The 12,434-nt window shown below is 34.3% G+C and overlaps 2 long non-coding RNA genes across 3 annotated transcripts; both read right to left on the bottom strand.

The window, feature by feature from the left end:
* Window positions 1–6,906: 6,906 nt before the first annotated feature.
* LOC122413335 (uncharacterized) lies at window positions 6,907–8,802 on the bottom strand. Of its 2 annotated transcripts, none has more exons than XR_006261537.1 (3): window positions 8,691–8,802; window positions 7,624–7,908; window positions 6,907–7,531 (listed from the first exon to the last, which is right to left on the bottom strand). It is a non-coding gene; the product is annotated as an uncharacterized lncRNA (long non-coding RNA). The 2 variants fall into 2 exon arrangements; XR_006261538.1 differs by having other exon boundaries at window positions 6,907–7,516.
* A 529-nt stretch (window positions 8,803–9,331) lies between these two features.
* On the bottom strand, window positions 9,332–10,389 carry LOC122413336 (uncharacterized). Its single transcript, XR_006261539.1, has 3 exons — window positions 10,239–10,389; window positions 9,694–9,837; window positions 9,332–9,526 (listed from the first exon to the last, which is right to left on the bottom strand). It is a non-coding gene; the product is annotated as an uncharacterized lncRNA (long non-coding RNA).
* Between the last annotated feature and the right edge of the window lie 2,045 nt (window positions 10,390–12,434).

The following is a 12,434-nucleotide window of genomic DNA, read 5'->3' as shown; positions in this document are numbered from 1 at the left end:
AACAGATTTATTTAGATCAAATTTGGTATGAAATAGTTTGAGTCCCGGGGAAGAACATAGGATAGTTTTTATCACAGAAATCATCTCTTAAAGGTGTGATCTTCAAGTATGGAATATGGAACTCATAATATTCGAACTACTGAGACAAAAGTCACGGGCAGAATCTAATTATATTGGAGTGAGAAAAAAATATCGTAATTATTTTGAATTTCATGTGTTTTACCAGCTTTCGTTAATAAATACTAGATTAAAATACAAAATATAGAACAGAAGAAATACAGCATTTCAATCACAACCGCTTACTCATCAATACATTGGAAAAAAATTTCTCACATTCTTTTCTCCATTATATGTATTGGAATCGAAATCTGTATTCTATGCATTCAATGTTGGAAATCTTTCAGTTCATTTATCAGTAAGTTTTGTAACTCACTATAATTTACTCATGAGTTTTTTAACCCGCCATTAGAAAAAAGTGAATGGGCACTTTGTGTATGGGACAGCGGCAATCCATTCATTAACTAGTTTGTTTGTAACCAGCGCTCAGTGTATGAGCGCTCATTTTATGAGACAGCAGCGATGAAGCATTCTGCTGCGAGCTTTTTGATCACTAACCCATCGGTGAGAGAGCGGTTCTACTTTTTTTATGAAAATTGTAATAGATATAGATTCAATAACTTATTCAATCTAAACCGCATAATCATTAACCCATTAAAGACAGAAGTCTGTTGTCAAGAGACTCTGTAGAGCCTTCGACATGTTATTCTATCCATGGAGCAGGTAAAGGTTTTATATCATAAAATGTAGTGTTCGGTGATTCCACTTTTATAATCAAGTTTAAAAGAAAAAATATATTACCTTTGCTGATCTGCGAAGGAATTGATTTCATTGAAAGTCGATGTATGATTTAAACACCTTTACTTTTCCTTCCTAGATATTATTTTAGTGCCTAGGTCAGATTACCTGCGAATGAGTAATTCCCACATATTTAGACATAAAGATAGAGAAATTACATATAAATCCATTTGAACAAATCAATTTTGCCATTAGCTTGGACAGTGCGTACAAAATCCTTTTTTATTTGAATTACTTTTTCTATATAAGGGAACGGTTTTCATAAAATAAAGAAGAAAATTATTTCCGTAATGTTTGTTCAATTCTATGACATTCTATGATTGTCTATAAAATTTCGTTAATCCATTGGTTGATAAGAATCACTTTTATTTTTTCGTATCAGATTATGAAACCCTACAGAATTTAATTTCGAAAAAAGAGAAAAGATACCTACGAATCATCCATCCAAAACCATACACAATGACGAATTGAAGCCTATATAGGGACGAAAAGCACTTATCACTACTCACTGGCGTCTAAAGAAGAAAAAACTGAGGATTATTTCAACAAAAATGAGGAATATTATAATTCACGAAAAGAAGGAAAATGTTTACATGAGTTGTGAACACTGAATGTTATAACAATCAAATTAACCATGGCATAAAACTTCTACTCGCACGGACTCTTCATATTAGTTCGGATTTTTTCCGATAAGCGGCTACGTATCGAACATGTACAACTAGCATCAGATTGAGGGGACTCAGGATAAAAGCAGCTATTCATTCAAAATAATGAAGTGAAAAACAAAGAATTCCAACAAACTTCAACGGATAACCAATCAACTTCATTCATGGATGAATTATGTAAAAAAAAAAATGTTTTTTGTTCTATGCAGTGGAACTACAATTGGGTTGAGTTGAGTTTGTGCGCTGGAGTTGGGTAGCCAAACTATTCAACTTTGGTGCTCTATTCCGATTTTTCCATTCTGTTTTCAAAGCTAATTGTTTGTTTTTAGTTAAATCGGAGTGTTTGTTTGATAATATTAACATTAATAATTGAAATTAGAAATTCATGGAAATTAACCCCAAAATCGAGATTAATCGACGCGGAAACGTTTGACAAAGAATATTATTCTAAAAACATATTTTCGATCATAGTTTATGTTGAAAACTGAAAAAGTCACAAAAGGAGAGCAAATTTTGGGTTGCTGTCAAAAACAACCGCAGCGCCGATAGGTGACTAGTGCTGATATCATGGATAAGATTACAACAATTGTTTTTTTTTTTTAATTTTCAATAAATCAATAATACATTGATCGTAGTTAATGTTGAAAACTAAAAACGTCGCAAAAGCAGGGCAAAATTTGTGTTGCTGTCAGAAACAACCGCAGCGCCGTTAGGTGACTAGTGCTGATATCATGGATAAGATTACAATTGTTTTTTTTAAATTTTCAATAAAGTTTAAAAAGATTTTCGATTAACCGAACGATTGAACAATAAAAAACAAACGAGGAAATATGTGACCGAGTGAAACCGGGGAGTTCCCGCCGTTGTCTGACATTTACAGACTACTCGTTACCGACCGACAGTAATTTCCTCTGAATCGCACGATATAAAAAAAAGTTATGAATTATTCACGAAGAAATAAAATTATATCACGATATAAAAAAAGTTATAAATTATTTGCGAAGAAATAAAACCTATTCCTTTTATGTAAAGGCAGAAAAGTAGCACAGAGATATTTTGCCCCTATCTTTACCGCTGCCATCTAGCGGGAATGTGGGTGTTCATGATGCGAAACGCCATCTCATGGAAATAGAAATCTTCTTTAGTTCAAGTTATATGACGATTGGCGCCCAAAAACCATTTCGATCACTGCAGTCATCCCGAAAGGTAGTAAGTATATTTTTAAATTTTACGTGTGCATCTTTTTTATTTTTTTTTCGAATTTATTATATGAACTAATCATAGTGCGATCCGGTTCATTAAGATCACACAATTGGTTTGTTCGCGCTGACGAACTTTCTGCACTATTATGCACTTTCGTGAGTTACAACATTACTATAATATATATGTATATATATAGCAAGTGCACAAAGTTTAGCCAACACGAACAGACCTAATATATCGTGGTTGACTGCGAATTGTTTTGCGATATATGTTAAAAAATGCGTACAAAAGTTTGAGGCTCTGCTTAGATAGATGTCTTGTAAAGTTTCAGCGTATTGCCGACGTTGCAAACTTCACGATTTTCGAACAAAGCCTCAAATTTTCGTACAAGTAAAAATCGTGAATGTCCCAAATTGAATTAAATGTTTTTTTTTTTATTATTTCCAAGCAATGCAACAAAATATCGAGCGTGACGAGATAGAGTTGGTTGGTGTTGCTGCCAACAATTTTCCAGCACCACCACAAAGAATTGAAGAAGAGGAACCAGGTGAGGCACTGGTGGAACTACCACCAGAACCACCAGTAGAGCTACCGCAGCGACCTGGACTAAGACCTGCCCCAGATGTACCACCTGGTCCGCAAGATGGACGACCTGCAAACCGTGAGTAATAAAGGCTGCTTGTTTGTACCAAAATTGGAATCTAAATGAAAATTACAATATTTATACTTGTTTTTTTTTTTATTTTCAATAATAAATTTGATTCTTTGTTCTTACTCTAGAACGTCGTGGTACAAGAGCAGGGTGGAGGGTTCGGCAGACACTGAAGATGAAGTTCCTCAGCCAACTCCACCACCTCTCAGCCGATCATCTTGCCAATGAGGCTATGCGGTCCAGGCGCCACAGATGGCACAGAAATCCAGGCCGTCGGGGTGGTCAAGGTGGCCCAAGAGGCCAAGGTAATCCGGGTGGTCTAGGTGGCCCAGGCGGTCAAGGCCCCTTGGGTGACCAAGGTGGTCACAATTAATAAAAGAAACAAAATTACAATCTGTCTATTATTTAAAATCCCAACTCACATATATATAGTTGAAAATTAATCAATTTTTCTCACCTCATACAGCGATTGCTGGGATACCTCACCGCATACAGCGACACAGCAATTGCTGGTATACCTCACCGCATACAACAATACAGTAATTGCTAGTACACCTCAGTGCATACAGCAATACAGCGATTGCTAGATATATATCTCACTGCATCCAGTAACTGAAAAAATTATATATACCGGCATAAATTCAGAAAGTTCTAACATGTGATGAAAGATTTAATTTGTGGTCCGTTAATCATTTCAGTATATTAATTTTTTTCTTTGAGTGTAGTTTAATTCAAAACGCAACAGAAAACATCCATCATGTTCCTAAAAGTTTTTGATTATTTTTCATTTTCAACGCGTGAAGTGAAAAATCATTCTGTGTGTTGAAGTTGATGAAATCTCTCCGTTCCTTATCGTTCCTCTGCTTTTTTTAGTCTTCTGCTTTAATACTTAAAACGAATAAACAATATATGTAGAAGAACTAAATTCATGAAAGTAATATATTTAGTTTGTAAATTTGAATTAAAAAATTATATTCAATTGAATATTCAATTGAAATTTTGATTTTGAACTTTTCTTGGGTCAATCGCTATTAGAGAAATCATTCCGCGATCAATTATTCTCAAGTAGTTTTTGGTAAATTAGATTGAGGAATGAGGAATTGCTGCTGTTTAATTATTCATGTGATTGCTAAAACTATTGGTTTCTTCTTGCTGATCTCTGCTCTTGCCAAATTTATAATGATTCGATTAATTATTCTGATTTCGTCAAAATGGTAGCTTTTAAAACTCGGCACCGGTTTTCCTTTTCATTCTCCATCGAAGCATGCTGACTCATTTCGTCATGCATATCCATGCTGTAATAATTCTCATGAAGCATGAAGATAGATGGGTAATTCGGTGACTATAGAATTTGCGAATTAAACGGGTTTTCTAATTTGTGAAGTAATTTTGTGAATCAAACTTTAAAGCCATACTTCTAGATTTAACGTGTTGACAAACATCAATTTCAGTTGGAAAACAGAAGGAAATTTGGGTATAAGTGAAATATCAATGTACTAGAATAAATATTTGCGCTTACGCGGTCTTGCATTGGCGCGAAGAATTTCATCACTTCTACTTCCATAAACTTTGCAGTAGAATTTCAGCTTTGATTATTTTTATTCAATATATATTTTTAATGAACGTGTGATTTAATTGCCTAAGAAATATTTTGAATCTAAATTTTCCTTCAAATTACTGCTCCGGTGCATAAATTTTATTAAAATTTTGTCGAACTTGACAATAAATTGAAATAAAAAAGGGTAGAAAGAACGCTGTACTGTCTGAGCATTTTATGCAATCCTGGAGCAGCAGAGAAACGTCAAAAATGAATTTTCTCCTCCTAATTTGAGATTCTATTTATGATTTTTATTAAATTTTTTTATCATTTTTATTACATACTATTTTACTACTCAAATAACAATGTGCGATCGACCTCTCTTGATTTGCTGCATCAGAAACGAATTTCGTTTTCGAAATAACGGATTGGTTGAGTGCCACAGCTCTCGAGTTGATCATCGACGTAAATACTCGTTGCGACATTGTTGTTTCCCGACCTAACTTTACGCTTATTTTTATCTTAATATGACAAACGGTATTTCTAATTTTCCAATCGTCTACAAACGAAGGAAATTAAAACATTCAATGTCAGGATACATAATTATTTTCGCGGTAGTTACCATCGGTCGGTAATAAGTGATCAGTAAATGTTGCAACGTAGCAAGGTTCCCCATTTTCACTCCGTCACGTATTTCATCTAGAACAAAAAAACCCTCAGACACATGAATCGGGGGTTTCAATAATTTTTGGTGGGGTGGTAGAAGGGCAGGCTATGACAACGACCAAATATTATGTTCAACTGGGTCTCCATAAAAAAAAATTGAAGGTTGAGATTGAATAGAATATTTATCATTACAAAACTACAGTTAAATGATAGCCTCGTTGTAACGCGCTTGGCCGTGAAATCTATGGTCTCAGGTTCGAGATTACATTTTTTTTTATAAATGATTATAATATGAAAAAGTTAAAGCACCCGCTGTGGTTGATGTTAGAATTGTAGTAAACCCCAAACGCCCTCAGCTGACGTCAAACTCATAAGCGAAGCTGCTACTGCTCCTTTTGAACACATTACAAATGGAAATGTAAGTGTCCCATATAACTCGCAAAGTATGAATTATTCCAAAACTATCGTTTTGCTTCATTTGTCATGCAAATGTGGATAATAAAACAACATTGGGGATTTCGGCCTAATTTTTTTTTTACTGCTATCTAGTGGCGTCACAGACAATCGTCGAAAGTACTGCCATCTCGTGAAAGAAAGAGTTAATTTTGTTTAAACAGTTAAACATTTAACCGTTGACAAGAAAACGATCATTCGACGATCACCTGTTGCTGAGAAAAGACGTAAATATTTTTTCACTTTTGGGGTTTGCAAATGGTGTTTTTATTTACTGATGGTTAATAAATTAAAATGTTCGGTGTTATTACCGTAATTGTAAGAAATAACTGGCAAATTGAAATGATTTTTTTTTTCAATTGTAGAAAATGGAAAACTTAAATGCCGCTGAGGTTCAGGAGCTCAATGTCGCTGATGGCGGTAATAATGAAGAAGTGGAAGTTCCATCACAGGATCCACCAGTGCCACCAGCATCTGTTGCGAGGCAGGCACCTGGCCCGCAGGAGGACAATAATAGACCCATGAATCGTAAGTAAAACGAGCTCGGGATCATTAATTCCTTTTCTTTTCGGCTCCGATTTATGAAAATTGTTAACTATTCCAGGGCGAGGCACTCGAGCTGGCTGGAGAGCTCTCGAGAATTTACAACTCGAGTACTTACAGCGCCTACAAATGCTCGCCTCGCAAGCTTTGGCCAGGCAAGCATTACGAGCCAGACGAGATCGTAGGGCGTGGGGTCGTCGTGGGAATTGGCGTGGCCGTGGCACCAGGGTGGCTATGGTGAGCAAGGTGGTCAATGAAAAGTTTCAATAAAAGAATTCTATAAAGATGTTTTTTTAAATTTATTTCTTACTAAAGTATAGCTCCGTCAATGAACTGTTCAAGACCGGTGCTATTTCCGATTCCTTTTTCCTACAAATTTCTTCATACGCACTTTATTTTTTTCACTTTTACCTTTTCCAAAATTTCTTTTGAACATTCTAACGAAGACTTGATTCACTTGAGGGTTTAAAATTGCAGCACTCAGGATTGATTTGTTCTGCTGGATAGGAAAAATTGTTCAATCCACCACTTTCGAGTTCTTCGCTTTTATACCATGAAAGCCGCTGCTGCAATCAAAGTTGAATTCTCTTCAGCATCAAATTCATCCACTGCGATTTCATCTGTAAACATGCTTGCGTATTTTGGATATCAATTTTTTTTCTTTTCGAAGAAAAAGAATAAAAAGTAGAATATTATATTTGTTTGAAAACTATTGCCTTTTCCAAAAGATATTCTTGACATTTTAGTGATGGCTTGATTCACCTGAGTGTCCAAATTGCAGCGCTCAGGATGATTGTTCCGCTGGATGGAAAAAATTGTTCAATATACCGCTTTGTATGTAGTTCTTGGCCTTCACCATGGAAGCCGCTGCTACAAATCAAAGCTGATTCTCTTTAGCCTCAACTTGATTTACTGACATTTCCTCCATAGAAATGCTGGCGCCTGTTAAATATTACACTGCAGATATAACAGAAATTATTTTGAAAAAATGTTTGTTAGCTGTTCAAATTTCATGAAAAAATCATAATGAAAAAATTGCTGCCCCTTACATCTTTTACTGGATTTTTCTTTTTTGAGCGCCGGAAGAAATCTGCGACGTGACATCAAAGTTGTTACGTAACCGTCGGTACAAGTTTGCTCAATCACTCGAGTTAGCCATTGACAGATTTCTGGATAAAAGCGCCCATGAATGATTCCAAAACTATCTTAGCTTCTCGTTCGGTAATAGCAATAGTTTCCGCAAGAGTCCTCGTCCCCATACCGTAAATCATACCGTAGCACAATTGTTTTGTTTTCTGACGCATGTTATCGTCGATCTGGACCGTTGAGAATGTCTTTTTAAATAAAAAAGTTGAATTATACAAACAATTATTTTTCATTTTTCCCTTATGATCAGTTGAAAAAATGGATTAAATCGAAATAACTCGTTTGGAAATACTTCAAAATAAAATTCTGGGAAATAAAAAAATGTTATTCTTTAATTTGATTTTCCGCACTTTTCTTACATATATCAAATTTTATGTGAAAAATGTTTTTTTAAATACAAAAAAGTTCAATTATAGAAACAATTTTTTTTCATTTCTCCCTAATGTTCAGTTGAAAAAATGGATTTGAACTTTTTCGAAATAACTCATTTGGAAATACTTGAAAATGTATAATCTCGGGAAATAGAAAAATGTAATTATTCTTTAATTTGATTTTTCGCACTTTTCTTACATATATGAAATTTTATGTGAAAAATGTTTTTTTAAATACTGAAGTTGAATCATAGAAACAGATTTTTTTCATTTTTCCCGAATGGTCAGTTGAGAAAATGGAAAACCACGTTGAATCAAGAGACAAAATGAACACATCTTATCCTCCGCAACGTTGTACCATCGAAATGCAATATTTTTGAAAATATCACTTTTTTTTATGTAAAATTCAGTAGAAATGTGGCTCTTTTGAGAAATGTGCCAAGATCTTCATCCCAATTGACAATAAACAGCTGATAATATTAGATTTCCATTCATAGGAACAAATGCCATTCGAACACTAATTACATAGCTGTCGTCGTGAGAATTAAAGTGACGTTGTTTATTTAACAGAAAAAGGGATTTTTTTGACAGTTTTTTACCTGAATTTGCGTTACTCCTAGTTTTCGCTAAGACGATACTAGTCGATCTATGGAATTTTCACAGTGCTCCAAAACGGCTGTGCTGGTACTCATTTTTTTAGCCTTGCTTAATTCCAGAACCTAAAATTTATTTAAAGATAAATTTAAATCCACATTCAACGTAAAAATTGGATTTTTTTCCAACTAGAGAATATGCTATACTCTCTAATTGAATCATTTCTTCCTGAATTACTTGCGATAACTCTGGGAGGGATATGAGAATTACGCCCAAACCACTGAGATTCATACGGGCAAGCAAAGACAGAATTTTTTCAACATCTGTAAATTTTATTCAAATTCGGTATTCGAAAATGACAAAACAATTGTTTTGTCTTTTGCAGGGTCATTTGAATTGATATATTGTGCAAGGTAAAAATACTGCTTGATTTTATTACAAAACATAAAAAAAGTTGAAAAGTTTCCAACAATATTGAACTACATGCTTCCAATATAAGACTTTTTACATTTAATTGTAACAAAAATTGGCCTTCAGGAAAATTCTGCAATCTGCCAATTGAATAATGATTTAACTTTTGGTTTTAATGTTCTAGTATGTTTCTATGGAGAAATGATTAATAAAATGGTTACCAGGCCGTTGAAACATCGATCCGAATTGTCTGAATTCAATAATCAGTCTGCGGTTATTGGATCGAGAAACTTGCACGATTATGTCATTCTGCCGCAATTGTACAAAATCTTGTACATTTCCTTGAATGAAAAACAGCGAACTGTCAGGCTTGATGTGATTAGTATACGCATCAAAAGATCCGGCCTTTCTTCAATGGGTACCTTAGATTCTACAAAATATTTTTGTTAACTTTTGCAAGAAAATTGATGTTTACGATAGATTTGTTGGAATGACCATTCCAACCACCTACACAATGAATATCGGTATACGCTGCCAATAATAAATCATTGCACAGGACATTTGTATTGGAATAAATCACCGAAGTGTAATATTTACCTAGAATGAAGTCCAAGCCATCGATAACCAGGTGTGCGAGATGATCAAAATTAAGCAATTTTCTATGCCCTTCTTGATAAATAAACTGAATAAGGTATCTGAGCACGGAAACACCAATACTTGCCGATCATTGTAGATGTCAGCCTATAAATTCATGAGTTATTATTTGTTTAACACCACCAAAATTGTGATTTTAAAAATACTTTGCCACGATACATTTGTCAGGCCGGCTATTCCAACCAGCTACACAATGAATGTCAGCTTCCGATAAATCATTGCAAAGGACATTCATATATCATATTTAGAACATTCAATGTTGAGTACAGAATCAGAATTAGTGGATTAAGACCCTTTGGTATGATAAATATGAACAGAATCAGAATCAGTGGATTAGGACCTTTCGGTATGATATGATAGATTCTATTAAGTATTGAAAAGTTTTGAGGTTCAAAATTTTAGCCAATGATTTATTTTTGATTTTTTTCTCTAACTTTTGCAAATTTATATTTTATTGAATGAAGGCTAGTTATTGAATAAAATTGTACCTTTTTAACGTTGAGTGCGTATGAATCTGGGAACGAAATTGTGTATTTTCGATGTCGATCGATCAGCCGCATTGATTTTTCGAACGTACGAACACTTCTTTTCTCACCAAAATATCGCAATTGATTTTTCCTCAGACGAGTGGAAATGCACTTTTCGAAGTGTACATGAATTTCACAAATTGTTTTTTCATATGGAGTCTGATTCAGATTTTAGATCTATTGAGAACATTTTTGACGTAGAAGATGAGATGACCGTCGATGCCATTTTCTTCATTTTCAATATAATTTTTTTTTTCATCTGTCGTTTCATTCAAATAAATCTATGTTTAGAAACAGCTCACGATAGAATAGAACGACACAATTAACTGATCACTACGAATTCATCCAACACACGATACACACATCCCGATCTTCGCACTGTCAAAACAACATAACCCTTTTTCAAACTATCACGGTTATATAGCGACGAGGTGGAGGTGCTGGGTGACATCAGTCCACGACACCGCCGTGAAGTTAGCCCCAGGGACATGAGGCCTTTGATGGTATTATATACAGACACGTCAAAAAATGTGTTTAGTAACTTGTGCATAATTTTAAGCCCATGTACGCCACTGATCATGCTGATTTTAGGCGCAATCGAAAGAGAATTTAATAATACAATGACTCATGAATTTCGTAATTGAACAAAATGACATGCCGATTTTACCCCCACCACCGCGAATCGTTACTAGACTCTACCGAGTCTCTTGTAAATATTGCGTTATTAAATAGAAGCCAAAAAGCCAGCATATTCGCATATAGTAGAGTGCAGCAGACTCACGTAATGCAGGCTTTTAATACTTGGCGTCGAGCCGCGTTGCCGCGTCTCTTAAATTTTTTTTTCATAATTTTTATCGATTACTCCCCATCATCATTTTATTCCGAAAAATAAGGCTCTCTCTGCGCGACCGTGACCATTAAAATCGAAAAGGATATGAATTAAGGTTCATGACAGAGAGCTTAGGTTTTACGGTTCAACATTTGCAAGTAAATAAAATAACTTGATTTATTTTGCGTAAAATAATCGCTCAATGTCATGCAATTTTACGCATTTGCATAAAATTATGAATCAACAACAAACGAGTTTTTTATATTATATATAATAATACTAACTTGGAAAAAGACACTCCCTTTGTCCTTGAAATTATTATACTTAACTCCTTAGAAAAGAAACTCCCCTTATCCTTGAAATTGAAAAAACGATCTTCGGTCTATCCTCTCAACCCCCCAAATCCTCAAATGGTTACTTCTGGATTCACGAGGAATTGAAACCGAGATATCGCGTCGCATAACATTCAATTTCCGGATCATTTTTTCATGGAATTTGAAATGAAAAAAAAACGTTGTCTTGGCTTATGTCTCGGACAATGAGGATTTTTTTCTGTAATCGTAGTTTCTTTTGCCTTTTTGGAACTAAAAAGTATGAGAGTATCTCGATCGTTAGCCGATATATGAATCGGCTTGTGACATCCAATTTATTTCACAATTAAAACTCGTTTTTTCACGAAATTGGAAGTGAAAAAACATTGCCTTGGTTTTTCTCCAGGGCAATAGAGATTTTTTCCTACAGCTATAGTAGTTTATTTTTCTTCTTCAAATTACATCTCATTAAATTCTGAATTCCTCTTTCTTTTCGGAGGAATTTGAATTTGGATCATTTTTCTCGAAAATGAAAGTAACAACAAAGTAATACGAAATACGGATCGCGAGTTGCTTAATAGATAACAAATAATACACAACAGATAATAGAATGTAGACGTTTAAGCGTCTTTGAGAAATGAAAAATCTTTGAACGCAAACCAATTTTGTTTTAGTTTTATTTGATTAATGAAATTGAATTCAATTCGATTGAACGAATACACAAATAGCGAAACATAAGTAATTAACATGCGAAAAAGAAAAATAAGAGAATTTTTTATTCAAGTGATAAATGAAAAATAAACCTTTTCCTCGATTATAATTATAAAATTTTTCACCGTAAATCAAGAGACGCAGAGGTGGATCGATGCAAATCACACGAAGAGGAAAAATTTTGAAATGAAAGTATATGATAAAATAATAATTGTACTGGGCTCAGTATACCCAAACTGTTACAATAGATCCTGAGCAAGGAAATATGTTAAAATAAATGATTTATCGCCCTCTTCGATACAAACA

The sequence above is a fragment of the Venturia canescens genome, chromosome 7 (assembly GCF_019457755.1).
Source record: "Venturia canescens isolate UGA chromosome 7, ASM1945775v1, whole genome shotgun sequence".
NCBI lineage: Eukaryota > Metazoa > Arthropoda > Insecta > Hymenoptera > Ichneumonidae > Venturia > Venturia canescens.
This window is presented reverse-complemented; position numbering and strand designations above follow the sequence as displayed.